Source organism: Phocoena phocoena, chromosome 1 (genome assembly GCF_963924675.1).
Source record: "Phocoena phocoena chromosome 1, mPhoPho1.1, whole genome shotgun sequence".
NCBI classification, from domain to species: domain Eukaryota; kingdom Metazoa; phylum Chordata; class Mammalia; order Artiodactyla; family Phocoenidae; genus Phocoena; species Phocoena phocoena.
Genome location: NC_089219.1, coordinates 175,911,644 through 175,939,209, shown reverse-complemented (window position 1 = coordinate 175,939,209; position 27,566 = coordinate 175,911,644). Strand labels below are relative to the sequence as shown.

The 27,566-nt window shown below is 37.1% G+C and overlaps 1 protein-coding gene across 1 annotated transcript in view; it reads left to right on the top strand.

The window, feature by feature from the left end:
• Positions 1 to 22,242: 22,242 nt before the first annotated feature.
• Positions 22,243 to 27,566, top strand: part of BRINP3 (BMP/retinoic acid inducible neural specific 3) — a 413,747-nt gene continuing 408,423 nt past the window's right edge. Inside the window, exon 1 of the mRNA XM_065879068.1 lies at positions 22,243 to 22,677. The gene's annotated coding sequence lies outside the window, so the exon portion shown is untranslated. The remainder of the gene's footprint in view (positions 22,678 to 27,566) is intronic.

Below are 27,566 nucleotides of genomic sequence, written 5' to 3'. Positions count from 1 at the left end.
TTTCTGTGTATCACTGTTTGACCAGGGACAGTTCATCTCATCTTCTCTGGCCCTCGGACTGGGATTTACATCGTTGACTCCTCTGGTTTTCAGACCCTTGGACTCAGACTGAATTATACACATTTTCCTGGGTCTCCAGCTTATAGAAAGCAGCTTGTGGGACATCTAAGCCTCCATAATTGGGTGAGTCAGTTCCTTCTAATAAATTTCTCTCTCTCTCTCTCTCTCTCTCTCTAAACACACACACACACACACACACACACACACACACACACACACACATACATATATAATATTGATTCTGTTCCTCTGGAGAAATATGACTAGTATAGAAAGTGTTCCTTCCTTTTCTATTTTTGAGAGTTGTGAAGAATAGGGATAAATTCTTCTTGAAATGTTGAGAATTCTCCAGTGAAGCCATCTGGACCTGGAGTGAGGTTTTCTTCTGAGGGAGTTTTTGAATTACTAATTCTATCTGTTTACTTATTACAAGTCTATTCAAATTTTTTTCCTTTTTCTGAGTCAGACTTGGTAATTTGTGCCTTTCCAGGAATGTTCCATTTCATCAAGATTATTTAATATATGTTAGCATAATACTATGTTAGCATACAGTTGCTCATGGTATTCCCTTATAAATATTTTTGTATCTGTAAATTCAATGGTGTAATCTCCTTTTTCATTTGTGATTTTAATAATTTGACTTCTTTTTTCTTTGTCAATATACCTAAAAGTTTTTCAATTTTGTCAGTACTTTCAAAGAACCAAATAGGATATTATTGATTTTCTCTATGTGTTTATCTTCTATTTCATTGATTTTCATTCTAATCCTTATTATTTTCTCTTTAATGCTTGATTTCCATCCAGATTGCTCTTTTTCTTTTTCTAGTTTCTCAAGATGTAAATTTACATTACTGATTTGAGATCTTTTCTCTCTCTTTTTTTTTAAAAATAGGCACTTATGGCCATTAATTTCTTTCTAAAAACTAGTTTAACTGCATTCATCTCAGAGTATTTTCTAGTTTCCCTTGTTGTTTCTTCTTTATCTTCTTTATTATTTAGGAATATGTTACTTTTCATATATTTGTGAATATCCTACATTTTCTCCTGAAATTTACAAAAATTTAATTACACTGGATTGGAGAACATCCTTTGTATGCTTTTGTATGATTTCAGTTCTTTTATCAAGACTTGTTTTGTGGCCTAATACATATGGTCTACACTGGAGAATGTTCCCTGGGTTCTCAAGAAGAATGTGTCACTCTGCTCTTATTAGGTGCCTCTTTTGTAGAAGTCTAGTTGTTTTATAGTGTTTTTCTATTTGCTTGTTGATCTTATGCCTAATTTTTCTCTCTGGCTTTGAAAGTGGGATATTGACATCTCCAGTTATTACTGTTAAATACATTCTCCAGTGTAGACCATACACATTAGGCCAGCAAGTAAGCCTTGGTCCTTGCAATTATGTAATTTAAAAAAATATAACTTTGAATGTTCATTTTAGGTAGAGACATAATTGTCATGTTTTCTATTACAAGTTAATCACTAAAGGGATGTTGCCTATAAGCTTAAATTATACATAATGACCCATCTCTGGCAACCCTGCTTCCCAGGTAATGAGCATTAAGCTAAAATACCTTTGTTTAGCTCACAGGAAACATCCCGACCAGACCCACCTGTGAATGACTGCAGGAGGAAGAAATTAACACATCCCCTCTGGAGTCTGATGGGAACCTGTAAGTGTTTGGCTTTACTCCCTCCCTTTTAGTATAAAAGAGGCCTGAATTCTAACTCAGGCAACATGGTTCTTTGGGACACATCGTCTCATTTTGCTGGCTTTCTGAATAAAGTCATTATTTCTTTCCCCAGCAACTCATCTCTCGATTATTGGCCTGTCATGCAGCGAGCAGTATGAGTTTAGACTCGGTAACGTTACCACTCTTGCCACTTAAAGGATCTGTGGCCGAAGGATCAGCATCCCTCTCCTGGAGTGTGACGTCACGCCTTGCTAGCCCTCTAGATGTGTACCAGGTGATCAGGGACCTACACAGCTGCTACTGCTTCTATCCCTGTGAGTTTTCCAATGAACACTCTTTCAACAGGCCTGGCATTTGAGCACTTGACCATTTGCTTTTCTTTTTGGGAAAGTCAGCTCCACAGTTCAGAATGAGCAATATCCTATTCTTTGAGAAAACAAGAGTTTTTTGTTTGTTTGTTTGTTTAGGTCATTGCTATTCCTTTCTTCTCAATATTTATATGTATTTGAAGGGCATTTAATTCTTATTTTATAACATGCTATTTTTATTAAAAATAAGAAAAGCTGCAAAGTTTACCTGATATAATCCTTTACCATGGCAAACTGGCCTTTAATATTCTAATATCAATGTCTAAGGGCAGCTAACTCAATTACAGGTTTACACTGAGTTGAAAACCTAATTCGTTTTCTTGTATAATGATTACTGGTTGTTATATGCAGTATGACCACATACCTACAAATGTTAGGCCTATAGTAATGATTTTATTTTGTCAGAGATGTCAAAGGCCCACCAGAAAATATCACCTGACCTGTGATATGACAGCAGAGTAGAAATCAAGCAAGTTTAGATGAAAAGGGATCTGATTCCAGGCAGACAAATAGCAGGTGTAAAGGACGTGAAGCATGTGGGAGCATGGCAGACAGAAGAGAATGAAATAAAGCAGTGTCTTCATTAACAAACGTAAAGAAGAGTTTTGTACAACCTGAAAATAATTATAATTGGGGGGATGACATGGTTTATATGACATTTGAAAACATGTCACTGACTAGGTTGTAGAGAATTCAGATTAGGTGCAATTAGGAGTTGCTTTCAGTCATCCAAATGACAAACAATAACAGCTTGGGCAAGGGTTATAATGACACAGTGAGAACTGATCAGAATAGGGTTTTTTATGGTGTTGTATGCACTTCCTGATGATTCAATTTGGGGGAAGAGTAAGAAAGTAATTCAGGAATGACTTACACAGTTGGGTGGATGGTGGGAGTATCCACTGAGTTTAGGGATACTGGAAAAGGAGTAGGATTTGACGAAAAAGAAGATGAGTTCAGTTTTGAGTTTATTGATTTGGAGTATTTTGTGACATTCTTCTAATAGGAGATATTGCATGGTCAGTTGTACGTGCCCATCGGGAGCACAGAAGAGGAGTCTGGACTGGTAGTACACAAGTTACAGTTACTTGCAAATAGGTTTCCTATAAATAAGCAATAGAAACAACTGTGGATCATTTAAGCAGAAGTGTGGCTTTACTGGAAGGATTTTTATTGACTCAGGTATTCTCAAATATGTCCACAGAACCAGGCTCAGAAAACAATCAAGGGCAAAGAATGCAAGGTAGTCAACTCAAAGCAAAAATCATACCCCAGAGCCCTTCTAGTGAGAATGTTCATACCTCCCACCTCATTCACCTCGACCCCTCTGTGCCATAGGATACTGGATGTTGCTAAAGGTATTGCCAGCACTGCTCCTGCAGTGCTGCAAAGAGCAGTGCAGCACTGCAGGAGCAGTGCTGTGCCCAAGCTGCAGCTGTGCCGGAGGCTACCCTGAAAATGAACCTCTGACTGTGTGAGATGATTTGTTTCCTAGTTGGAGATTTAAACTCTGCTAGGCATGTGCATCTGATTATCCAACCTAGAACATATGCTTGAGCTGGAAAAGTGCATCTTTGTAGCTTCTCTGAGTCCAAACTAGTCTCATGCAGTGGAGAATTCCTCACTCATAGGAATGGGTTTCAGACGATGAGCAACTCGTATTATGACAAGTATCCAGTCCAATCCAGCCATTGTACTAACCATATAATAGATTTTAAGAAATCTCTTAGGGAGAGAGTGCAGACTGAGAAAATGAAAATGCTTCTATTTAGAAGTTAATCTATTTAATTATCCCCATATGGCAAAAAACTGTCTCAGAAAGTTCAGTTGTGAATCTCCCTAGTTTTTGCCCCTATACGTTCTTGTGGTGTTTGTTTAACTTAATATCCTGGGTCTTCCAGTTAACGATTGTTTTCTTGCTGGAGTTTAGTAAGAAATTATGCATAACTCACAGTTTACTTCATGAGCACTCTTTTTGGAGGATACTCTGCATGGAAGCATTACCATCTCTGGTAAAACAGAAAGTGGTGAACTACTCCTGGTCTAGACTGATGGTTAAAAAAAACCATCAGGTAAATTAAAAGTAAAGGTAAATTATTTTTGAGGTGAATTATCATTTTTGGCATAGTCTATCTGCTATGGATTGAATTGGGTCACCTCAAATTCAGATATGGAAACCCTAACCCCCTACCCCATGTGACTGCATTGGACATAGGGCCTTTGAGGAGGTGATTAAAGCTAAATGAGGTCCTAAAGGCAGTGTCTGATCCAGTAGAACTGATGCCCTTATAAGAAGAGGAAGAAACACCAAAGCTTTCTCTCTACCATGTGAGAACACAGTGAGAAGGTAGCCATCTACAAGCCAGGAAGAGAGCTCTCAACAGAAACCAACTATGCAGACACCTTGATCTTTGACTTCACAGCCTCCAGAACTGTGAGAAATAAATTTCTGTTGTTTAACAGGCCCAGTCTATAGTATTTTCTTATGGCAGCTTGAGCAGACTAATACACTACCTGCCTTTTGCTGATTTTGTTCTATCCACGGTTTTAGGAAGATATGAGAAGACTGGCATATATTCCAACTCTGAGTGCATAAAGGAGAGTTACCAAGATCATGCTACCAAGTTTATCATTAGTGTTGTGATGATGTTTGAAGAATTTTCTGTGAATGCATAGAATAAAAATGACCTGTATTAAACAAAAGAAAGATACTTTTACTTATAATAGATATATAAATAAGTATATTTTTTCTGAACTCTAATGTAACAATGAATTTTATACACTATTAGAAATAAATCAACTATTTACATATTAGGCAGAATTTATTACTGAGAACATTTAGTAAGAACTTGGTTATATAAATATATGTTAATAGTAAAATGATTAAAATGTATGCAAACCTGCTGGTATCCATGTGTGGGACATATAGCATGATGAATATATTGAGTTTACATTCTTTTATATTTTATATATATTAATTTGCAAATATATATTTGCCCTTTGAAAACTTACACATTTTCTTATACTTGTTCAAGACAAAGGTGACTTTTAAAAATCTGCTATTACTTACTCATGCTTAACAACAAATACTGTCTTATTTTCTATGAGCAAATAAATTTTTTTTATGGGATTCTCAAAGCAAATTAAGATCTCATCAAAGAAATGTAGCAATAATTGCTAAAAGAAATTTTATTTTACTAGAAATAGTTGGTTATATTATCTGTGACCAAAATTTCTACCCTTCCGTCCCAGTGTCTTTTCTGCTTTTAATTGATTGTATTGCTTTTCCCTCTGTGGCATATAATTAAACATAATTAAATCTAGAAAACTTGAGTGTATGTATTATTGTATTTAACAAAGAAATCTTTAGGGCTCCTAATGTTGTCTATATAAACAATATTTACTTTAAAATACTTTGTATCTTTCCTCTAAGGATTATCAATTGATTCATGAGAGAATGGCAAATAAACTGAGGATTCTACAGCACATATGTACGAATTTTTAATAAACATAGTATTTAAAATATTATTAATTACATTTATAATATTTAAGAAAATTAATCCTCTTACTTTATAATTGTCAATAATTATTTCCTTTTACATCCTAGATTGAAAGTGTTTTTCCAATATTAATAATCTCAAAAGTTTATACATATTAATATGTATTAGGCAATGATATGGGTAAAAGCATGAATTGTTTCATTAGTTCAATTACAACTTTTCCTAGAACTCAATTAGAATTTATTAAAAAGGAATAATTGTACTGGACAATGTTCATAGCTTTTTATATACTGGATGTTTGGTTTGCAAGTTGAAGAAAAGCTGCTGGAAAAATAACATTTGCATGGGAAAAAAGTAAGATGAGTACATTTCAAATCTCTTTTAAATGTATTTGCATGGTAATTTTAATCAATCAATAATATTCTATGATTCTATAAGAAATTTACAATAATCTGTCAATTAAAATTTAATTTTAGATAGTCACTATTTTGCTTTAACCTCCTCATATTGACTGTGAAGTTCATTACCTTTTAACTGTAGAAGCTATATACAAATCGGTAGATATTTGCAATGTATTGTAACTTCCTTGCATATTCTCTACACACTTTTAGACAATTTGATTCTCAAACTTATTTTCCTCTTTTGTCTTCTTTTTGTAGCCCAAGCATGTGGCCTAGACCCCGTAATTCAGAATTAATTTGAGATTTGATTTTTAAAATAATAAATTAAAGAAGCAGATACTTGATAGAATCAATATTCTGACAAGAATAGGAGTGATGGCATCTGGCTTTTGAGGGCAGGAATTTTTCTGAGTCAAATATTCAGCATCTACTAGGATGTATTAGATAGCACACTAGAAAGTGTCATAGGGAAGACCACAAAGAAATATTTGCCCTGAAATAAAAGCACATTCTTGCATGTAGATAGATTCAAACTCATTAATTCGTGTTTCTCTTTCTTGTAAAAGTTTTACATAAGCCCATTTTTGCTTTAATGCAATGGGATAGAATTTGAATATTTTAACTGAGCAGTTGTTTGCTCTTTCCTCCCCTAAGGGAAAAACAATGTCAATTAATGTCCTGAATGTGTTTCTTTAGTCTCAACTGGTTATATGGTATGAAACCAAAGTGCTTTTTTGTTTATAAGAGCTAAACATTGAAGAAACTAAGTTTTAAAAACTTACCTTTGAGAGCCAGATCTCAGTGGATTCACAGCAGAATCTTATTACTCTGGCAGAGAATTTTCAATCTAGAGAATTTTTACTTTAATGTTTGGAACATTAGACATAAGGACAGTTTTCTTACTTATAGAAAGTTAACTAAAGTCTACTTGGCCACAGGAAGAAAGGAGAGGAAGCCAAGAGCAAGGTGAAGGCTGGTTGTGAATAGAGATAATAAGATGTCATAGAGGAGAGAAATTTCTGCTCCACTTTTCTCCTGGAGTTTTGGAAAGGAACAACTTTCAAGGGTGCTGTTGACAATACAGGAAAGGTTGCACTGTGGCCTTTTGGAAAGAAAAGGGGCCTGAAGAAGTATCACTTTGTTTCTCATGAACTGTGTATGTTGTGGAGACTATCGAGCTTTTCCAGAGGGAGATCATACTGAACAGCTGCTTTGGGACCCAATGAGCACTGGAATTAGGAGACAAGTATAAAATGGGACTTCTTATCAATATGATGGCCTAAGGAAGGAGCATGACTTGAAATTTCTGTAAAGAAGCCAAGGTGGCTGGAAGAGAGTGACTAAGGATACAGTACTCACAGACTAGGGGATAAAGAAAGATGAAACGTTTTGGGGTCTTGGGATCCATGGTGATGATTTTGGTGTTTGTTCTAGATAAACAGGAACTCATTGTATATTTTTAGCAGAGGAGTTACATGATCAATTTTCATTTTAACAGGATTATAGTATTTGTTGCTATGGATAGAAAGAAATGGTAATGGGGGAGGCAGAGCAAAGAAGATATTCTTGCAATAAATCAGGTTAGAGATAATTGGTGGCTTGGGTTAGAATGTCAGCAATGAGGGCTTCCCTGGTGGCGCAGTGGTTGAGAGTCTGCCGGCCGATGCAGGGTTCACGGGTTCGTGCCCGGTCCGGGAAGATCCCACATGTCGCGGAGCGGCTGGGCCCGTGAGCCATGGCCACTGAGCATGCGCGTCCGGAGCCTGTGCTCCGCAACGGGAGAGGCTACAACGGTGAGAGAGGCCCGCGTACCGCAAAAAAAAAAAAAAAAAAATTAGCAATGAAAAGGATCAGAAGTAGTAAAATGCTGGATGTATTTTGTAGGTAGGGTTAAGATGATCTGTTGATTATTTGGGTATGAGCTCTGTGAAAAAGAGAGAAGTCAAAGATCCCTCTCTCTCTTTTTTTTCCTATGTGCACAGATGGATTGTCTCTAATTGAGTTGGCAAAGAACATATGTAGAACCGGTTTGAGGAAGGGTTGGGGTCCAACAGCTGAATTTTGGACATGTTAAAGTTAGGATGATTACTATACTTCCAAGTGAAATTGTTCAATAGGAATTTATATAGATTCTGGAAAGTCTAGGAGAAAGGGTCAGCCTGAAAATATAAACTTGGGAGTAATCAGTAGACAAATGGTATTGGACGCCATGGAAATGAATGAGTTCTCCAAGAGATTTAGCATAGATGTAAATGTGAAAAAGTTCAAGGACTGGGTCTTAGGGAATTCCAACTTTAAAAGTTCAAGATGATGAGAATATAGTAGAAAAAGTAACTCAAAGGCAGCAATCAAAGATGTAGAAAGAAGATCAATTATTGTTTTGTCCTGAAAGTATTGACCATTGGTTTGAGATAGACATCCCCTGTGTTCTATTTATTCATCCCATTCTCCCCTACCACCATCACCAATAAAACCCAACCACTGATCAATCACTAATTGTTTTACTGTCTCTGTAGTATTTTTTTTTTCCAAAATGTCACATAGTTCAAATCATACAGGGCATACCCTTTTCAGATTGGCTTTTTTCACTAAGCAATATGAATTTAAGGTTCCTCCATGTCTTTTTGTGGCTTAGTAGTACACTTCTTTCAATCACTGGATAATATTGTACTGTACAGACATACCACAGTTTGTTTATCCATTTTCCTTTTGAGGGATGACTTGGTTGCTTCCAGTTTGGGGCAGTTAAGAATAAAACTGCAGGTATTTCTGTGAACATACTTTTTCAACTCATTTGGGTAAGTAATAAGGAATGCTGTTGATGAATCATATGATAATACTACATTTAGCTTTATAAGAACCTGCCAAAACTTTCTTCCAAAATGGCTGTACCATTTTGCATTCCCACCATCAATAAATAAGAATTCCTGTTTCTCTACATCCTCTGACCATTTGCTATTATTAGTTTTTTGGATTTTGGTCATTCTAGTAGGTGTGCAGTGCCATTTCATTGTTCTTTTTGAAGTGAAGTATAGTTGATTTACAATATTGTGTTAGTTCTTTTAATTTGCAGAGTTCTAATGACACGATGTTGGGCATCTTTTCATATGCTTATTTGCTATCTGCAAATCTTTAGTGAGATCACTGTTCAGATCTTTTGCCCATGTTTAATTTTTTTTCTTATTTTGAGTTTTAAGGGTTCTTTGTATATTTTGCATACCGATCCTTTATCAGGTATGTGTTTTGCAAATATTTTCTCCTAGTCTGTGGCATGTCTTTTCATTCTCATAGTAGTGTTTTTGCAGAGCAAAAGTTGTTAATTTTAATGAAGTCCAACTTATCAATGTTTTTCTTTTATGAATTGTGCTTTTGGTGTTGTACCTAAAACATCATTTTCAAAGTCGAGGTCACCTAGATTTCTCCTATGTTATTTCTAGGAGCTTTCTAGTTTTGCATTTTACATTTAGGTCTGTGATCTATTTTGAGTTCATTTTTGTAAAAAGTATAATTCTGTGTTTAGATTCACTTTCGTGTGTGTGGATATACAGTTGAATGCCAAATTTGGGCACAGGGATATTCTATGGGAATGCCCAAGGCCATAGGTATTCATTCATTAACAAACATTTATTAAGCACCAACCATGTGCAGTGCCCATTCTAGATGCTGACAAGGACTGGATACCTAACAATGCACCACATAAAACTCTATCTAATTCCTTCCCACAGCAAAGTTGAAGTCGCTGCCCTGCACTGAACGTATGGTTTGATGCTTTAGTCACATATCAGAATGCTGTGGTTTGAGAGTATCAATGCAGCAGATTGCTATCCATGGTCTCTTCTTCCTAGACACAAAGCTTGACTTCATTTTACACCTTCCTTTGCAGTTAGATGTGGTCATAAGAATTGTTCTGGTCAATGGAGTGTGAATGGAGGTGATATGAGCCACTTCTAGATCTGGCCCACAAAATCTCCCAAGTGATCCTCCACAATTTCTCTTTACCACATTTACTGAATGAATAGAGAATATCTAAGGACTTAGAGGAACACTGGGTCATGAAATGGAAGGCATCTGGGTCCCCGAATTACTGTGTATCAGATCACCACACTCATCCCGCTGACTCAACTGAATGGTGCATCGGCACAAATTTCAAATTTTAATTGAACAACAGGATACTGGAATTGTTAATTGCCACTTTAAAATTATAGTGTAAAAACCATCCATCCTCCTGAACTCTTAAACTCTAAGCAAACTCTTCCTCCCAACAAGTGCAGGCAATACGTAACAAACTTACATACTCCCAGAAGCTATTAAATAATGTAAATAAATGAAGCATGTATTGCTCAAGGGATCTTATGCCTAGTCTAAAGACACCAGCAATTATTCAACTCTAGGTTTGTTATTTTTTTTGTTGGTGCTGCTGTGTCAATATTTGTAAGATACTTGGGGTCTATGACTTTGGTCATCTTATTCAGTACATTATCCTCAGAAGTGTTGGCCTTTAGATGACAATCAATAGTTTTTTGTCTTTTAATAAAAGGATGATTGATTATATGAATAGAGTGTGGTATGGAGTCAAAAAGACCTTTATATTTATCAGTTTACTCCCTTTATCCTCCTCCTAGGGCATAAAACTGTAACTTATTTATTTTTATATCCTTATAACATTTAGAACCTTGCTGCTTATATATAATACCATCAATAAATGATTGTTGAATACATACTCAATACGTATTTGTTGAATTGACTTTTAGGCTTGGTTTCCTTCCATAAATACAAAATGAATTCATTTTATATGGTCTTTTAAAATTGCTTTTGTCTGTAAATTCATATCTTCTCCTCAGAGGCGAAACTCTGTGATCAATCTGAGGGATTGCTTTTCATCCTCCTACAAGGTATGTATTTTTCAGAATAGGAAGTACAAGTGTTAGAGAGATTTAGAGATACCAAGAGAATTGGCAATCATGTAGCTTAGTTTCTTTTCATTTTCATTAAAGGGGTGATAGGCCTTAGGAGTTCATGAGACACTAAAATTAATGATGCATCCTAATTAAGTAAACATTCAGTTTCTTTTCTTGATTGCAATACTGTACAAAATAAAAGGAGAAAACAATCAAATTGCTTCATGTCAGTCTTTCAAGAAAATAAAAATCCTCCCGCTCCCTGTCAGTCATTCTCTAGTGGTCTTATTTTAGATCTCAAATTTCTTGTAATATTTTGCTAATTTCCCTTGGCTTCTGCACTTAATCTTCTTGTGGTTTTTCTCCATACCATATATTTTTCATATAATCTTCAAATGTAAAGATCTTTATTCACTCTCTTATACCTATATCTATATTTTAAAAAACCAAGTCAGTATGGATTGAATGATAGTATGTGTAAAACTATACTAAGTAGTACATTATAAATGAACAAAACTATGTAATATTATAAGCTTTAAAATTGTTCGTTTATTTATGGAAAGTAGTGCTTTGTCCAGTTCTTCACACCCTGGTTTCTATCCATTCCTTATACAACCAAGTTGGAAGAATCAACTTGGCTCTTGATGAAATATTTCAGTACCTGGAGGAATGGAATGGCCATGAAGCAAGAGTTTGCTGTTAAATCATAAAGTTACTTGAGAGGAAACAACATACTAGCTATTTTTGAACTCTTTGCTGACTGACTCAGTTTCCTATTGCTGCTATTATAAATTACCACAAATACATAGTGTCTTAAAATAACACAAATTTATTCCTACAGTCCTGAGGTCGGAAGTCTAAAATGGGTCAGCAAGGCTTCATTTCCTCTGGAAGTTCTAGGGAAGAATCTGTGTCCTTCCCTTTTCCAGCTTCTAGAGGGTGCCCTGCCTGCATTCCTTGGCTATGGTGGTCCCCATCACTCCATCTGCTTCTGCCATCACATCTGTTTCTCTGACTCTGTCCTTCTGCCTTTCTCTTGTAAAGATGCTTGTGATTACATTAGGCAGACACAGCTCATGTAGGCTTCTATCTGTTTCTCAAGGTCCTTAACCTTATGAAATTGGCAAAGTTCCTTTGGCCATATAAAGGAGCCTAGTTCACACGTTCTGGGAATTAGAATGTGGACATTTTGGGGGCTAGTATTCTTTCTACCAAACTGATTAACTATTGAAATCCAGATACAAGGATGGATTATAAGGAAGTTGTATCTGATCACTTCTTTGAATGTTTTCAAGACTGACATTTTTGTAAGTTACTTCAAAAATTGTGCAAGTTTATACATGTCAGTTGATATTCCATCAATCCATAGAACCACTATGCCAATGAACATACTTTGGTCACTATACTCATGAATACATTTTGATAGTACAATTTAGAAAATAATCATTTTTGTTAATGTCAAAAATTTAATTCTGAGAATTCTGAATAGCAAAATGTTATATAACCTTATAGCTTCATAGGACAACTCATAATATTAAAAACATTTCACTCTTCTATAAATATAATTTACTTGCAAAAGTTGACAGATAAACAATTTACACTTGCATAAATAATTTATTAATAAAATTTACAACTTGATATTTTCATTAAATTTCTTCTTCTGTCCAACAAATTAAGAACTGAAAGATGATTTAAAAATAGCTCAATTATTTCCTTTAGTAATGAAAACTGATGCTTCAATTTCCTCAAACCTCATTTTTCTTATTTTTAAATAAACAAAATGCTTTAATTCACAGCATGGTGAGAGGATTAAATTAGTATGGCTAGTAAGGTATCTATAAAAACATAAACTCCCATGTAACAGCCAAGGGTCATCATCATTAACATGGTTTACTAGGCCTAATATATGTCAAATATTCTGAAAATATTTTGAAGAATGCTGTCATTTAGTAACAATATTTCTAAATGTTGGATAAAAATTAAATATAATAAGCCTTTATAAGAATGTTAAAGAGGGAAAGTTTGGTGAGGTACTTAATTTAATCTGTTAAATAAATACTAATTCAGCTCCTTTTTTTTGTAGTATCCTGTACTCATCAGTGGAGATACAAGTGAATGAGTTAAGAATAAATATTGAAAAAATACAGTAACGGTTCCTTCTTCATGGAACTGATAGTAAGCAGCTTGTGTTTGAAATATTATAGGTTAGGCTCTGAATCCCATTATGTACATGTGAAGACATTATCAATCACACAAAAACACATATAGCAATATAAATGCTACTTAACAAATCTTCCCAGAGTGCTTCTATATCCCAGTATTTTATGTGATAGAAAGGTACAGTGGAAATCCACTGAAACTATGACATCATAAAAACTGACTTCCAATTCTTTTTTTTTTTTGAAGTAGAAAAGAATAGCTTTATTGCTTTGGCAGGCAAAGGGGGCCACAGTGGGCTAATACCCTCAAAACTGTGTGTCCCCCGACTTCCGATTCTGATTCTTCTACTTGGTTTGGCAAATTAATTAAGCTCTCTGAGACTGTTACGTCATATATGAAATGTTCATAACAAAATTGCACAATTTGATATTGAGATGATTTATTTAAAGAAACAGGTCCATAGAAGGCTTTTAAAAGAATTCTATGTAAAGATGTTAAAAAAAAATAATAAAAGAATTCTATGAACTTACTTATCTTTCCCTTTAACAATTAGATATTTTTATTTATCAACAAGTAGGTTTTGATTAGTATGGATTTTTTTCAAGACTTGAAACATAAAATAACCAGTATAAATTCTTCATATGTGTTTCATCTTTTGGAATATTCTAGATTAGTGTAAAAATTTAATTTTATATTAAAGAGCACATTCTAATGTTTAAATCTGATTCTACTCTCGTCTTGTTTAATCCTGGAATGATACCCCTTCTGAAGTAATAATAACTCCCAATAGATTTTAGTGTTTATGTTTGTCTTTTAGGTTTGCTATTTCCAAAACTTATGACTTGAATGTAATACTCAAATATTGATGTATATGAAAGAATGAAGACTGATATGGCTTCAGCCACTGCAGAAAATTGAACACCCCCTAAATGGCTGAAGTCTTGCAGCTTTTCTCCTAATAAGGATAGCCCTTTTTTTTTTTTTTTTTTTTTTGCGGTATGCGGGCCTCTCACTGTTGTGGCCTCTCCCGTTGCGGGGCACAGGCTCCGGACGCGCATGCTCAGCGGCCATGGCTCACGGACCCAGCCGCTCCGCGGCATGTGGGATCTTCCCGGACTGGGGCATGAACCCGTGTCCCCTGCATCGGCAGGCGGACTCTTAACCACTGCGCCACCAGGGAAGCCCAGGATAGCCCATTTTTAATGGAACATGGATTTTATTTTTTTTGCATGACGTTTTCTTAACAATGCACTGTCTTAGTCTCTGCATTTATTTCATGTGTGTGTGTGTGTGAGTTTGTCATTTCTGATGTAAGTCAGGGTCTAGTTAAGCAGCTTATTCTGAGATGATGGGTTCCTCTTGATACAGTCCTATTCCTATATTGGTAGGAAATTTAAAAAGTAGAACACGGAGGTGACATGATGGAGCATGATCTTCAGGTGGTTGGAATTATCTACAGTTTAAGGTTGTATTGTGTGGTTGAAAATAGTCTAGGGAACAAGCCAATGCACAAACAAAAGGAGCACTGAGAATCTTTCCTGAGGAAGTAAAATTACATAATGAAATGTTCTCCAAGCATTGAGGGCAGGGGTGGAGGGAGGAGAGGAGGATAAAACATAGCAGGGAAGGAAAAGTTTTCTACAATGAAGAGTGTTATCAACCAAAAAAACTCAGAAAAGACTGCAATTTATTGATCTTTGCACTGCTCTCTCTCTTCTTCATTTATTACTTAGCCCAATCTCAGAAGCAGTACTTGTTTTAGCAGGTAGTAATAGAATTTAATTGATTTAGAATGAATACTAGCTAAGAAGCTAGGAAAGCTACATTTAAAGTTCCTTGGGTTACTAGTTAGTGTATGATTACACTAATCACTTAATCTCTCTGGTTCTCAATCTCTCAATCATAATGAAGGAGTTAGACTAAACTATCTTGAATGTCCCTACAAGTTCCAACACACTTTCTTGAGATTTGAATATGTTGGTCAGTTTATTTAGCAGCATATTGATCTTGTTGCTGAAATTCGGCCTCTGTACACCTGTGCTGGATTAAATCTCTGAGACGGAGTTTTGGGTGAAGTAGAAAGAAACAGCTTTCTTGCCTTGGCTAATGCCCTCAAGACTGTATGTCCCGCCCTGGAGAGGGTAGTGAGGAGTCTTATAGTGTTCAGGGAGCAGGGCGTGGTCAGCTTGTGGACATTCTTCTGATTGGTTGGTGGTGAGGTCATCAGGAGTCAACATCATCACCCTTCTGGTTCCAACCAGTCTGGGGTCTCCGTGCTTGTGGGCAGCAGACAGATAACTTCTACTGGCGGGGGTTTCAGTATCTGCAAAACAGCTCAAAGGACGTGGCTCAGAATATTATCTACATTCCTTGATTAAGAACTAAAAGTCCTTGACTTTGTTTAAAGGCTAAAGTATTGTTATTTTATCTTGCTTGACTGTTTTCCTTTCTTTCTGCATTTTCTGACTTCTCTGATTAAATTTATTCTTTGACTAAAGTTTTTCTACAGACAAAGCACAGGCGCAGGACATGGGTGTGTATCTATTCTGGGAAGGCCTTGCAGGGTCCTGCTTGGTTACAGTCTCATGAAGTGAGACGTGAAGATGCTTGCACACTTAAGTATTTAAGAAGTTTTAGACACTTTCAAAGAGAAAACTCTAAAACCAAAATAATCACATAACAAAGAGACTAAAAGGAATAAATGTAAATATTCTAATGAGGGCAATTATATATGCATAAATGTGCGTGTTATGTATGACTCTTTTTTGTATATGAGGAACAGTTTGAATGTACTTATTATAACCCATTTTTGTTGTAAATTTGATTTCAGGTTAAAATAATCTGAAGCATATTGACATTTCTCTTCACAAGCAACTTGCTTCACTAATTCACTTTCTCTAATTCAACATATCTTGGATGTTGCTTTTAGATTGGAAATTTTAGTGGATTAATAGGTAAGAAATACATTAGGTGGTACCTGTATATTTCAAAAGAAGATGGAGCCAGAAGAGCAGACAAAAACATTACCTGTAATACAAAACTTGCTAAAATACCAACTGCAGATGTGCCTGGAGATTATCCAGGAAAAGACATGCTCAACATAAAATTAAAATGCATAACTTATGAGTACATAAGTTTGAATCTAAGTTCAAACCTGAATTGTACTTAAGGTAAAAACCAGCTAGGAGATATAAAGCCTATGGCTCTATTTGGGGGTTGATCAAATATAATCATATGATTTAATATAATGTTAAAATACATTGTTTATTGAAGTGCTATAAACTATTTTAAGGTTAAGTAACAATGGGTCACAAAATTAATATTTTTTATCCTGTCCTGTTTTTCTCCAAATATTTAAAATCAACCTCACATTTATTTCACATATATGCTAAAAATGCTAATGTTACATTTTCTAATTTAAGTTGGGTCCTCAACAAATAAATCTATTTCCTTGAATAACAAATTAGTTAAGTAGGTTTAGGAAGCATATTGGAATTTTTATATGAAAAATAGGCTCTCCTTCTGCCACAAATGTTATGTTTGTGTTTGTAATGAATGTAATTCAGGATATTCATCCTCCTTGTGTGGACCTCAGATCCCCCCTAGCAACATATGTCTAAAACACTTGGACATACACAGAAATCATCCTTTTGGTAAAATGAGATGACTTAAGAAAACCTTCTGTTCCAGGACATCATTAGGAATGGAATACAGCCTGAGGAGAGAAAGAAAAAAATAGTTATACAAACATATCCTTAGTGAAATTTTTTCCCTTGCCAAGTTTGATAGTAATGACGACTACAGATTTGCACACCTGCACGGTGCGCCTTACTATTGTAATATCCCACTTGGCTATCTCTCTTCTAGGATTTTATATTGGTGCTTTCTAGAAAATTGATTATCTGAAATAAAGTCTATTCTTACTATCTTATCAATGGAATTTTAAGATCAGATATTTCAGATGAGGCTGAGGGCATCCTGAATACATTTTATGACAATTAGCTCACCGTTATCATTAAAATTTGGGGATAAGGAATTGACAGCGGAAAGAATGACAACGGAGGAAAAAAATGAATAGTTCACTAGTAAAATATATTCTATAACTCAAAATTGCAATGGTTTCTCTTAGAGGAAGTCTCTTCTAATTGTTCACATCCAAAACGGTCAGCTTACACTTGAAAAACCAAGTTCACACAATTTGCAATCTTTGTTATTCTCCGCACCTAGTGACATAGGACGTCAGCACAATCAAGAGCCCTTTAGCTCCTTCCCACTCCTACACCTACCCATTCTCCACAGAATGAGCGTGTGCAGCCTGGGGGTGCTGCAGACTCACGGAAGCCAGAGGGCTTGATGAATTCATAGGTATCACCTCGACATGCAAACACCTACTTCGGTCGCCATGAATTTGTTTCTGGTGCAAGAATTGGACAGAGGGTGTTCTCATATCTGAAACTGAAAAAAATATATATTTTAGAACATGGTGAAGGGGGCACAGACACGGGGCTACGACCCCAAACTATTTTATTTTCAGAAAGGAAAGAGAGTAAGAAATAAGGGAGATATTTACCCATTTAGCAAGCAAGCAGGCATCAGCTTTATCTGTGTCTGGATTGTGAACGTAGGAAATGTAGGACCTTAAAGCCTTCACGTTGCTTGCTTAAAGCCCCTTTCTTCAAATTCACCCTTACAAGCTACTACTCTCCTAGGAAGGAGGAAAAGAAAATTTCCGCTGACCCAGCTCGTGATTTCCATACAGAGAGCAAAGAAATGAATGGAGAGGGGGATGGGACGGTGAGAAGCAAAGTGTTTCCTTTTCAACCGCAGAAAATAAGATTACTTACCAAGAACATTTTTATCCGGGGGAAATGTTTATTCCCTCTATCATTCGGCGCCTCAGTCTCTGCAAGAAATCAATTTCTACTCTACCTTTTCCTCCTATTTCTAAAAGAAAGAGAGAGAGAGAGCGAGAGAGGCAGATAATGCTTAAGCTTCAGGGTCCAGGGGAAGATACAGAGGGCAGAAGACTCCCACAGCACTCTGTACCCAGGTCCCAGCGCTGAGAGTGAACCCCTGGGGGGGGAGGAAGGAAGATTCTCTAATGAGGGTGCGGGGGGGTGGCGACGGGGGGATTCATTTCACTGTCAAAACATAAATCATCCGCAAAGAGAATCGCTAGCCCCTCAGTCACACAAGCAATTCCCTAGGGGAAGTAGGTTTCAAAGAAAAAAAGGAAGTTCCTGAATTGAATGAGAGAGAGAGAGCGCTCGAGAGAGACTGGGATTTGGGTTTGGGATTTGGGCTTGGAGGAGGGATGGGGCCGTAGAGGAAAGGGGGAGAAGGAATAAATCTAGTCTTACCCGATCGATCGGGCGATCGTTTGTGCTGTATCGGGCTATGAAAAAGGCAAGATAATGCATTCGGCAGCAAAGCCATTTCTGGCACCGTCTCCCTACGCAATTGTTTAGGAATAAAAGGTGACGCGGGAGTCTCACAGCCTGCCACCTGCTCCCCCAGGGACGGTCGTCAGAACCTCCAAAGCTCTAGCTTCTAAAGCGAGGCGTTTAGAGCTGAGGTTTCGAAGGGAAGTCAATTGCCTGGAGTCCCGGAGAAGCAGCCTTCGCCGAGGAAGCAGGACCTGGGAGGGCTCCTGCCGCCGCCGCTGCCGCTTCCACCCGCCGGTTCCCTGGCCCCGTGCCTAAGCCTCCCGGCACAGCGCCCCCGAAAGCGCCAGGCGACCCGGCCTCCTCTGCGTCTTCAGCCCCCAATGCAAATCGCGGATGATCTGGTCATCCTAAAGTGACCACGGTGGTTATTGGGGAGCTTGGTTGTGTTGGGTTCCTTACTACGCCTCCCTCGGTTGCTGCAAGGGAGAGGGTTCAAGGGAAATCCTAGTGAAATGCACTGATGGAATACTATTAATCCTAATGAACATGTTCCCAATGCAGGTAACTCTTAAAGAACCGAGAGTGGGAAGATCAGAGCAGGATTCCGAAGCAGTGGCCTCTTGAATTCTCATTGGATCCTTCCCAGCAGCCTAAATCACTCTTGCTGCTGTATCTATCAGGATGACTACAGCCTCGCTCCCTAGTTCTCTCTTTATCCCGCTGTCTTCAACACATCCTTTTACTTCTCTTTGCAAATTTATCTGTAGTCCACTTCCTGGTCTCTGGGGTTACCCAGCTTCTAATTTTCCCCACTGTATGGGGCTGTACAGTCCGTAAAATTTCACTTTGTCTGCCTAAGGCTCACCACAAATAAGCCCCCTCCCACTCCCCCTAAAATAAAAGGCACCTCTTTCACACTTCGCTTCCCTCCCTTGGGGCTTCCTGGCTCTGCGTGTAACTTGTTTTTACTTGGTATGCCACCAGGAACTGCTGATTATTTCAAAGTTGCACCACCCTGAAGCTCATCACTTTACCTTGGTTTGGAAGATCATGGAATATCTGTTGGCGTCTTGGATGTCTTTTTCTCATAGTCATCTTGCTTCCTGAAATTTCCTCTGGTAAGTTCTTCTCTTTATATGTTGTGAGAAACTTAGTAGTAGTGTTATTTTTAATAAGCTTGTTTGTTAGTTTAAAAAATGTCTCATTTCTTACATTTTTGTCACTTTCAGAACTCAAAGATCTATGTGAATGTGTTGATTAATTAGTATGTTAGTTGCAGTTGTGCTGATGTAGCCCATGTAATGAATTACCCTATCACCTTTTACATTCTTTATTTATTTCTGCCCTCATTTATATTTCAGGTTATAGGAAACATTAACCATCCCCCCCCACCCCAGTAGTGCTTCTTGGCACACATTCCTGAGCCATTTGAAAGGTCAAATTTTATGTTTATCTAAGAGTAAGCTTAACACAGACCTTCTGACAATTGCAGGGTCTGGCAAAGTTCACTCTTTCCTGATCTTCAGAAGGTTGTTCAGGTCACTATTTGTTCATCGTAAGCAATTACATGAATAGGGAGGACTTTTGTAAAGTGTATTTTTATGAGTTCAGCAGGATACTAAACACTAAAAGCCACTGTATGGTAACGTGAGGAGTGTGAGTTTTGAGTGCACCATTTTTATTTTTATTACATCCCAGATCACACATGAACACATTATTTTGGGTGTTGTATTTAAATTCAGGCATCACATTTGGAAGTAGGTTTCCAATTTTGTGAATTTAACTGGTGAACAGTTAGTTGGACACAGAGTGCTCATTTCAGAGGAAGAGAGCTATCAGAAGAAAGCAGTGATTATCTTGGTACTAATCATTGAAATTCAGGGACAGACTTTATATGAAAAATTTAATTGCCTCAATCTTCACACTTGTTCAACCCCCAGACTCAATTTTAATAAGTATGTTAATATGTCAGTGTTTTTTTCTTTTATGAGCATTTTTATGAGATTAACTGACAGTTATGATTATCACTTCCCCTTTAAGTATAGGTGTGCTGAGAAACATTTAAATCTTAGCTTTTACTTCACACATTGACAAGGACACAGAATTTATTAATTGCCAAACCCGAATGTATCAGTCGTCTCTAATGCATGCTGAGGTTTGGGGTTTTTTCTCTGTGAACCCCCCTCTCAACCCCTCCCCATAAGAACAAGTTGCTGGTTTCTACATTTCTGGTTATTGGGATGGATGGAGGTGAAAACCTATTCAAGATTTTCTTTCTTTCCTTTTTTCTTTTCTTTCTTCCTTTTTCTCTCCCCCCCCCCCCCCCCCCCGCCTTTTTTAAATTTCTCGGAAAGAACTATTTCTGTCGTCATTGATGGCTGACTCGACACCCTAAGTCATGCTTTTTTAAATTCAAAAGCCCTTTTAGCTTCCAGACAGAAAAGTACTCCAGCTGCGGCATCATCCATCCCCCATCTCGGGATTCAAGGGCTTTTCCCCCTTGGCTTCCACCGAGAGAACGGGGCTGCCTGTGGTCCGCACCACTGGGCTCCCCTCACCCGTCACTAGTTTCTACCTGGTCTCCTTCCCAGCCTGGTCGTCCTGACTGACAAGTGCCATCAGCGCCCGAGACTTCAGCTGAAGAAACGAGGGGCTTACCATAATTCACCAATTCAAACATCCTCTTTGGAGGACTGCTGCTTTTGCGCAGGAGTGGAGGGAGGGAAGGAAAAAAAAAAAAAAAAACCCAACTTTCCGTGCAGTCAGATCTTTGCTTCTTAACCTAGTCTACTCCAGTAAGGCACAGACGTCAGGTACTTAGGTAAGTGCTTTTTTTTTTTTTTTTTTCCTGTATCATAACCTGAAACTCAGGTTGGTGGAGGGAAGATGTGCGTTGCACCGTCAAGGACGCTTTAACCGGGAGGGCGAGCAACAGGCGACTCTGCCTGGAGATTTGTCCGCAGCTCGTGGCAACGCCTAAGCCACCTGGGCGCCGGGAGCACGGAGGACAAGGTGCGCGGAGGACAAGGTGCCCCGTAGACCGGGCGGCCCGGGCTTGGCGCCGGGAATGGGGATGACCCTCACGGGTGGGGACAGTGCCCCGCGCCCCGCCCGCTCCGCCGGCGCAGGCTCGGCTCTAGGCCCCTGCGGCGAACTGGCGCCCGGCGTGGGCATTCGCAGCCCTGGAGCCGGGCGCGCGCCAGGGGGTTCATCCTTGCTTCACGCTCCATTTCCAGTCTTCCTCCCGCCGAATTTGAGCAAAACCTCTTTTCTGTGCTAGAGGCCAGATTTGGGAGCTCTAGAATCCCTCAGCAGCGCCCATCTGCGTTTGTATTTATTAATTATTATTATTATTTTTAATGAGCTGTACCTAGGACTAAGAAATGACGGCTCTCCAGCATGCCTGCTTCATAAAAAATGAGTCTCCATCCATCCGTTTGGTTGGGCTTAGAATAGCTGACTTCTCAGGCTCTGTGTGAAAGTGTTGCTGACCGTCACACCCTCCCTTCCTTCACCAACTCGCGGGAATCCGGAGGGTGGAGCGGTGGGGGAAAGAAAGAGTTGGATTTGAACTTGGAGCCAGAGGTTGGAATATAAGTGAAAAGCAAAGAGTAAGGGTTGTGAGTCTTTCAGCTTCTGTTATACCCACTTGCAAGTTAGGCTTTTCGGTTTCCGTCCCCCTTTCCTGGAGGCGGGGCGGGAGGTAGGAGGGTCCAGGCTGGGAGCGCTCGCCTCCGGCGTCCACCCGAGAGGGGGTGGTGCTTCTGGGCTGCTGGCGATGCTCGTTCTGCAGCCGAGCAGTGGCAGAGAGTTTAAGACTCCGATGGCTGTTCTACTAGTCTCCAAGAGTTGAGCCACAGTCCCTTTTACTTTGCACCAGGTCAGAAACGTAATCAGCCCTTTAGAGCAGGGACCACCTTCTGATGGGAATCCGACTGGGAAACGCTGGGGAGGCTCTACCCTCGAAGATAAGATGCATGTTTCCGGCTGTGTGAGATACCATCCCGAGGCTTGAAACGAGGAAGAGGTGACTGGGGTTGCTAAATAACCCTCCTATTGCTTACAAATAGTCTAGCCGGTCAAATAGATGTAAGCAAAGAAGAAAGCACCAGGGTATAAAACTGTCACAGCAGCTTCGAAGACGGATGATTCAGATTTGGGGTACTTTTTCTTTTGCGAGCTGTTTAGATTTGTCATCATGCAGTTAAGCAGGTAAGGACTGAATGTCTATATTTTATTGACAATGATATAACCTGTGTTTGACCCCTCCCGTGGTAATTTTTCCCTGTTTGAAGCGATGGAATACATGTATTTTCAAGTGGGTCTGCTATGATGCATAACTTCTTGATATTTGCATTCAAGAACCATTTAAATCCACTTAAATGTTTAACATGCATTCACTTGAATGTTCAAGGTACATTTATTTAAATGTTTAACAATGTTACAAAAATCATAAACTTGGCCAAGGTGAGAGGAAGAAATGGGGAGGGTAGAAGTTAGAGGAAGGAATGTAGAACCCTAATGAAGGATGTAAGCTAGTAGTTGCAGAAATGCCTTAAAACTGCTTCTTGTTAAGGTCATAGACCTGAATATATAAAGGAGAATTGGAGAACTATTAAGGGCGTCTTCAACTAGCAATTTAATTCTGACTACTTGAGAGAAATGTTTTGTGGGTATTTTCATGTAATTATCTCAATTTCAAAAAAAAAAAAAATCCTTGGGGTAAAGGTGGGTTGAGTTGTCAAATAGGATGAGAAAAGAGCTTGCCCTAAAGCAGTGTTATGTATGACCCCAGTATAGAAATCTTTGGGCTTAGGAAACCAGTTGGAAACTGAAAAATAAAATATAAACACATATTTTAAATTATGGAAAATCTCCCATAAATAAAGCTTTTTAAAATTCCAGGTTTTGGAGATGTATAATGTTACTAGCCAATAGATTTCTTCCACTATCAGACGTAACAACCCCCAAAAATCTCAATTAAAATGAAAACCACAATTTGAATAAGTTATGTTATTATTATTGATATTGTTTTGCTTACATGTTGAAGGAGTCTGGAATCCCCACACAGTGAAGCAAAAAATTTTGATAAGATATAATCCTAAAACTATTTCATTTATTTCTAACAGTTTTTCTTTTCTAAGAAATTGTATTCTTTAAGATTTTTCTCTGGAAATAATTTTAGTACTTACATTTATTGACGTAGATCCCTGATCAATAATTTTTCTACTTGTAAGGCTCACTGATAACATCTTGAAGAAATATGAAACATAATTGTGACTTTGGGTCATAAAATTGCAAAGTTATGGTGCTTTTCTTAGTTTGATGCAAGAGGTAGTTTTTACTCCACTGGAAAAAGTAATTTGTCAATGAATTCCAATTCCTGAATTCTTTTGCATTTTACCCTCTGGAGTTCTATTGCAGTGAATATACCATTATTATACATTGTATTACATATGTATGCCCACTTTTGGGTGAGTGAAGAAGGTATTTATTTTAAATTACATTGCTTTAATAGTGTTTTTAAATGAAGCAGACATACCATATGATTGATTTCATTTATCATTTAATCAGAGAATATGTCATTCCAGCTTCTCATGAGATATTTTCTCTTAATAAACTCAACATTGTAATGAAAATGTACATTTTTTATAAAATACAGTACATTTTGATTTTCTTCATGCAGAATGATTGATGTATGATAATCAAGTAAATCAAACCTAAGTAGGAAGAAACCATTGGGACTCTAAGAGTGTGTGTGTGCATGTGTGTGTGTATCATATACATACATGCATATATGAGATTAGCCTTACTCCTAGATTTGTGTGTTTTTTAAATAAAGATGGAATTTCTTTTCTGAATAGTGCCTTTGTGTGTTTCTCTCTACAAGTGCAAAGAACTCAACTGATAGGACTTCAAAACTTTGATGCTCTGTTATCAGCCTATACTTCAGTTTCCTATATTACCTCTTATTTTGATTTTTTTCATATTATCTCCAAAAAGAGTAGTTACTGAGTAGAGTGTCTAAAATTTTAATAATTTAGAAAATTAGATATTAGTATTAGAAGTTCAAAGTTCAGACGCAAAGACAAATGTAACGCCCATCCGTGGCAAGTTTAGCACAAATCTATCTTTTATTAAAAAATATCCCAAAGGTGTTTGTATGTTATGATTATGACTTATGATTAATGAGGTCCTCTTCTAAGATTCTTAACAGTTTTCTTTTTACCTCTTAGTATTGGGTTATTGTGAAAAGTAGAGAGAGATGGATCTAAGAACACTTCCTCAATTTTATTTCTAGTTCCATCTCACTAATGCGATCCTAGTAAGGTGTCTTGACTACTCCTTCCAACCCTCATCTCTCACATGGTTGAAAACACCATCTACTTCATAGTATTTTTGCAGAAAAAATGACAGAAGAGATGAGGATGCTTTAAAATTACAAACGTTATGAAAACAAAATGTATTTTGAAAAAGATACCATGTATGTTTGATTTTTTTGTTTGGTTTCTGGATAAAATTCTTTTTCCATGCAAGAAGTAATGTTGACTCAACTGAAAAAAAAATTAGTACCAAATATTCTTGGTCTATGTTTTTATGGAGTCTAATGAATTTACATAGCATCTCTTTTGTTTTGATATTGTGTAGCTAAAAAACAAAAAACAAAAAACACAAGCTTAAAGAGTACACTCCTTAAGGCACATTAGTTCTTATTTACATCATATTTACCTTGGCTTTAATGAAGTTCTCAGAGAAGAGTCACTTTTACAAAAATAGTTGCTCTTGATTGACTTTTCAGCGTCATTTAGTGAAAGTCTGATTTCTTAGCAGATTTATATTAACTTGTTGATCTCTGTCAGTTTAACTGAAAACAAGATCGAAATATTCTCATATAACAACTTTCATAATGAAGAAACTCGAGAAAAGCCAGACTTGTAATTTCTGACATTATCAACTCATATTCAGCTTACCAGGATTAATTAGGTGACATCTAGCATTGTTGGTGTTTTAATTTAGCAGCTACATGGATAAGTTCATTTAGACATTTAGTAGTGTAACTCTGACCAGTTTTTCCATGCACTGCTATTTGGTTTTATGATTTTAATATTTACAATTCATGAGTTCTAAAGGAGAGCAAAAGAAAAAAAATTGTGTTTAATATTATTGATTGCTAATGGATGATCTTGATTCTTAAAAGGAAATAGTATTAAGATGTTTATTCTATTCTATAAAAGAGTAAAAGATTCTCTGAAGATGAAATTTAATCATGAACACTAATGGCCCTTTTGCTGAAAATATATCTAGAAGTCCTGGCCTAGCTCCCCCCCCTTTTTTTTTCTTTTTAACGATTTCAAATAGCCACTCAAACCATTTTACACTGGTCATCAAATATCCCCATCAATAACATTTTAAGCCTTTTATTGTTATCATTTCAAGGCATATTTGATGGGTTATTAAGAATATTTATATCCAATTAGTTATTTGCAGACCTATCCAGTTACAAAATCTCCATAGATAATTATTTCATAAGCTATGAATTAGCTCTTCTATACTTATGGTTTGAAATAAAGTATTCATGCAAACAGTTCTGGGATATTTCTCAATTTCATATTCAAAATAACAAATCATGAATAACTAATAGATGCTCTAATTGAAATAAACACAGTTATTTTCTAACCAGTTTTGCATTTCCCCCAAGATTAAAAGATATAACTAATATACTTTTAATGAGCTGATTGAATTACTACACATTTTATCATGACATAAATAGTTGTGTTAATTTTGTAACTGTTTATTTTTAACCAGGAAAGCATAAATTCAGATGTGGAAGAATGACATGCAATATAATAAATTAGGAAATCTTGGGCTTCCCTGGTGGCGCAGTGGTTGAGAGTCCGCCTGCCGATGCAGGGGACACGGGTTCGTGCCCCAGTCCGGGAAGATCCCACATGCCGCGGAGCGGCTGGGCCCGTGAGCCATGGCCGCTGAGCCTGCGCGTCCGGAGCCTGTATTCCGCAGCGGGAGAGGCCACAACAGTGAGAGGCCCGCGTACCGCAAAAAAAATAAATAATAAATAAATTAGGAAATCTTAAAGAGTCTTATTCTTCTATATTCATTGCTATTTCTTACACACAATTCATAATTTCTCAAATTTTTTATTTTTTAAGTTTAGAGTTAAAAATGGTATGTATCTCAGTGTAAACTATTTTTATTTATAATTATTTTTTGAGGAGCATTTGTATTACTGCGTAACCCTAATTTACTCAGATGTGGATGCCTCTAAAAGCACCCAAGGCATAGAAAATTTCTTTTAATAGCTGATAAAGGAGCTACCATGTTATAGTTTCAGCAAATTAAATCTATAAAATACACATTTATTGATTAAATTAATAAATATGTTAACATTACATTCGAACGTATTGTAGCTCTCTGCTATATAAGAATTATTGTCTCATAATGGTGTGTTTCATTTAAATTCCATTATAGATTTATTGTGAAAGAATACTTACAGATAGACTTATTCTTCCTGATTTCTGCAGATATCAGACAACCTCATCAGGATTGAGCTGTTTTTTATGAACTTTTCTGGAGTTTTGCATTTTGTTAATTTTAAAAGCTATCTCTAGAATATTGCACTATTAAAAAGCAGTCTAGCCTTGGGAAGACCAGAATTGAGTAAGCATGCCTTTAGCTTTTCAGTGTCAAACAGTGGCTGTATATAAACACACTGCTACTTTACAGATTCATTTAACACTCTCACAACTGAAAACTATAATCTTTTAAACATTTCAGATGATGTCCACAAATATAAGCCAGTTTGGGCAAGTGATTAAATCAAATCAAGGAGTAAATTTAGCATGGGTTCACTCAAGTATCATAATACAAAATCACATATGTTTATGCAGGTTGTTAATCATGTGTTCTTTGTAATTTGTAATATCTTTGATATGCATGCACTTTTAAGATGCAAGTATTTGTAACTTTTAATACTGTGTACAGAAGCTCCTTCTGTTTAGCTAAAGTAAATATAGAACAAAAGTTAATTCAATCGCGAAATTCCTGGGGTAGACAATACAGTTGTGGCTTTCCTGTCTTTAGTG